We start from the raw sequence: 4,546 nt of genomic DNA, 5'->3' as shown, positions 1-4,546 counted from the left end.
TGCTACAAGGCAGACGACGCTGATGGCGGAAATTCCTTCTTCTGACATACCAAAAATCTGGCATGACCAGAACCTGCTTCGGATTTTGACTAAAAGAGGGAGAAACACCCTTTCCCCTCTGTCGAACTGGAATATTCTCTTGAATTTGTGCCTCCTTTGCCCGTGCCTCACTATCTGGAGTCTCAGGAGGACACGGCGCCTTTGTGGCGGAGAGAGCCCTTTTGCCCCAACCCTCGCTTCGAACATGATGTACTAGGAGAGAAGACTGAAGGATTTGTGCGAAAGTAAAGCGACTTTCTCCCCTATTTATTTAAGAGATAAGGTGGAGGCATTTTACTCACGCGGCGTCCCAAGGAACGCTACAAACAAAATGTCTCTGGCTCGATTTCCAACGTCGTCTGCAACCCTGAGGCTAAAGGAGTCTCGAGAAGGCGCACCTCGAACACTGGGACGCCAAAAAGTACCGCGTGATCAAAGACTACGGAAATACCTCTTAATTTGCGGGCCCAGTAAATTCGCGGCCCAGGCCCGTTCAGCATAGGAGCCCACGGACAGAACCAAGGCCTTGCATGGTCCTCGGACCCAAGCCTATGGGGAAACCAAGTACAAAAAATTATAATTATTACAAGTTAAACTAGGTTTTGGACAGAACCAAGGCCTTGCATGGTCCTCGGACCCAAGCCTATGGGGAAACCAAGTACATAAAAAATTACAAGTTTTGGACAGAACCAAGGCCTTGTATGGTCCTCGGACTCAAGCCTATGGGGAAACCAAGTACATAAAAAATTACAAGTTTTGGACAGAACCAAGGCCTTGCATGGTCCTCGGACCCAAGCCTATGGGGAAACCAAGTACAAAAAATTATAATTATTACAAGTTAAACTAGGTTTTGGACAGAACTAAGGCCTTGCATGGTCCTCAGACCCAAGCCTATGGGGAAACCAAGTACAAAAAATTATAATTATTACAAGTTAAACTAGGTTTTGGACAGAACCAAGGCCTTGCATGGTCCTCGGACCCAAGCCTATGGGGAAACCAAGTACAAAAAATTATAATTATTACAAGTTAAACTAGGTTTTGGACAGAACCAGGGCATTGCATAGTCCTCGGACCCAAGCCAGTGGGGAAACCAAATACTTGGATAAGAAAATGTTTGAATTTCGTAAGATGGGTTACTTGATAAAAATGTCAGGTCACTTCATCCACGGCTTAAACACCGTAAAAGGTTAAGGCCAATAAAGGTGTAAGGAAGGTGGTGGAACGCCCCAGCATTTAGTCGTATAAGAAGGCTGTTCGTTTGGTGGGTGATATATCTTCAAATGGTTATTCCTCACACGGCATCAAACCTTCGTTTTTCTCCTCGGCTAGCATGGGGTAAGTATTACTTTTCACTGGTCGGCCTTATTGTGCCAAGCATTTCTATTAAAGTTATGGCGACATCTTTTTATTATCAAGTATTTTGGTCTTAGTCGTCATTGATTTAGATGCTATATTATGGTGCCGAGCAGCGCTTGTAAATTTAAAAAAAAAGGGCATAGAGACAAAACATGCGAAATAAAACAGCACCAATTTTTATTAATATGAAAAATTATTACAACGTACAAAGAGGGGCTTAGACAAGCCTATACAAAAAGTAGATTGCCAAAACAATAATAAAAAAAAAAGCAATACATTAAGTAAACAGTCAGATCTCTTTTTAAACTCGTCTCTGAAGTCTTTCCAAACTCTGCCTCAGTAGCGCCCATATCGAGAGAAGGACCTTCTTCGGAAGAAGATGGAGGAGATGAATGAAAAGAAGGAGGCACCAGTGAACGAAGAGAGGAAGAAATAGGGGCACTTGGCCTCTGCCTCAGTCCTAACTCCTAACACACTGGTGCCATGTTAGGTATGCTCATGAGAGAGCGGTTGGTATTGATGATGAGTGTCCTCGACTCAGTCACACCGAAAGTTTGACGTGACGAGTCCCTGCTTCGGATTTTGGCTGAAAGGAAGGTGAGATAGATTTTGAGTCTTCGCCATCCCTGCCCTGACCAAGCCATTACGAGCTTTATTGGAATGTGGTGTTTAAGGGGGGGGTATGGTTCCTTCATTACTCGTTGTTATGGTGAACGTATTATGATTTAGTGTATAACTAGTGGGTAAAGTAAACACTAAGGGAGGCTAAGGATTTCAGATCTCTGAAGGGTAAAAAGGATCTCTGTACGAGAGCGATGGCCTCCTACTTGTCTTCTTATAGGAAGGGCAAAACGGAAGGTATTAAATTTGTCCAGGTTTCCAGAAGAACTTGTAAACAAAGATGTATCCGTTCCACTTCCCCACCTCATCAAACAAACCGTCGAATTTAAATAATCTCGTAAATAGAAGTCATTAAAAGCGCGTTTTGGATAACCAAACGGCGAAAACGCGTCAGGAGTAAGATCAAAAGAATGTCTCGTAGTCCGGTACATTTCCTGAGCAGATGGAGAACCGCCAGCATTAGTAAAAGGTCGAATTAAATGAGCCATAATAAAGGCTCGGTATTACCAAAACCCCTCTTTCCAACCAGGAGGTTGGATAGAAGGGTTTTGAGGGGTTATTGTGGGGCCCAAATAATTTATGGGCCAGGCTTGTCTACCCATGGGGAGTCCAAAGGCCCAAGCCGAGGAGGGCTATGACCCAAGCTCGATAATATAAAGTATAAGATAGCCTTGGGATACAGCCGAGGACAGTTCAATCCTCGGCAGACCCAAAGTCCCACCAGAAAGAGGGGCAAAAATGGTATAGGACTAAGCTTGATGAAAGAGGGGCAAAAACGGTATAGGACTAAGCTTGAAAGAAAATCTAAAATATCCAGGGAAAGCTGCCCTTACTGCCATTCAATACTCTGCACCCGACAGAGCCGTATTCTTCAGCTTTTACAACCACCTCCAACGACTTTGGGTATGGGCTGATGGGACAAGTATCAATCTTGGAAAGTTTGACCCTACACGTGGACGAAGGACAGTGAACGCAGGCTGGTATAAAAGGAAAAGTAAGTAATCTAGAGAGGGGGTTGGGAAAAATGGCCAAAAACCGGAGCCTCCCAGCCCACCTCCAGGAGAAAGACTCCATGGGTGAAGGAAAACTTAACCTTGTAAGAACACCACGAAAAACCCACCGCCTGTCGATCAAGGCCTAGCCTTCCAAACCCACGCTCTACAAATGATATTGTTTGGGCCTTTTTACGTGCGAACCCGACACTGTTACGGTCCGCCACGAATCGTGTCCTTACAACTGTAAATTGTCAAGTAGTATTATTCTACTTATAAAATAGAGTAAATGGATGAATATTGTTCCATTACTTTTTCATTATGTGATCTTCCGAGAAAATGAAAGAGAAACGCATTAAGTGGGAGGTAAGAGACTTCTATTCTTTTGCCTATGCACTTTTCTTGGCTATATGTTCACTAGTTCAACAACCTCTAGGCTCCTTCTACGCAAATCTCCTCAGGAAAAAACAACATCAACTCATTGTTGAAGAGCTAACCTTGTGATTTAGAGTTTTATAATGATCCAAGTATAGCTGTAGCTACATCTATACTTACATCCCAAAAGGACCAGTCAAAGAATAATTAGGGTTTCACCTGGTATTTGCCAATTTGGGGCATTAAAATCTCCCCCATCTAAATTGCCAATGTATTTGCCAGGGTCTATGTTGTGTTGCAGTGCCCCTAAGCCATATGACATAATTAAGTTTACTCTAATACCATTTATTGTCATGTCCCCAACTGAACCAATAGGTTAGACATGTGACAACAGTTGCACACTTGCAAAGTTTTTACCTAGCAATTGCGCAAAGACTACATAAGAAGCAAAACTATCCTTAAATAATAAGTAAAATCAAATCCAATTATCATCGATAATTTAATTGTCAAAGTCTCCAAAACATCAATCAAAATAAATTCCAAATTCCATGTGCATAAAAAACTAAATAATAAGAAAATACTAAATACATTCAATCTTATTTTAAAAGATCCCTGAACTCCTATCATGCGCATACCTAGCGAAAGTCCCAACACTTGCTATTTCTTAGGAAACACTTTCAAAAATGGAACTAACGTCTCTGAAGATTAGTTTAGAGAATATTAATGCAACTGAACCGAATAAAACTACAAAGGGTACATTTCTTAGAATTGATAAATGGTGAGCAAAACAACTAAAATTATCCCCAAAAGAAAACAAACAATAGAAAGACTATAATACACGTAGTGTAACATTAAGATAATTGATAGTTTATATAAACAGAGTCACACACAGCTAGAAAGGCTGTAGGCACAAAACAATACCATTACACTAGTTCATTACTTTAGGAACACCCTGCAATAACTTGCTTACTACAAAATATTTTAAGAAGGGTAGTGTCTATTACACACACTTTAGTATACACACACACACACACACACATATATATATATATATATATATATATATATAATACACGCAAAATACAATTTACAAGGGAACTTGTAATTTTAAGTTACAATTTTGAAAAATGTGACTAGTTAATGTTAGGAGTTCCCTTGTAAAA

The sequence above is a fragment of the Quercus lobata genome, chromosome 3 (genome assembly GCF_001633185.2).
Source record: "Quercus lobata isolate SW786 chromosome 3, ValleyOak3.0 Primary Assembly, whole genome shotgun sequence".
Classification (NCBI taxonomy): Eukaryota; Viridiplantae; Streptophyta; class Magnoliopsida; order Fagales; family Fagaceae; genus Quercus; species Quercus lobata.
Note: the sequence above shows the minus strand (reverse complement) of the source record.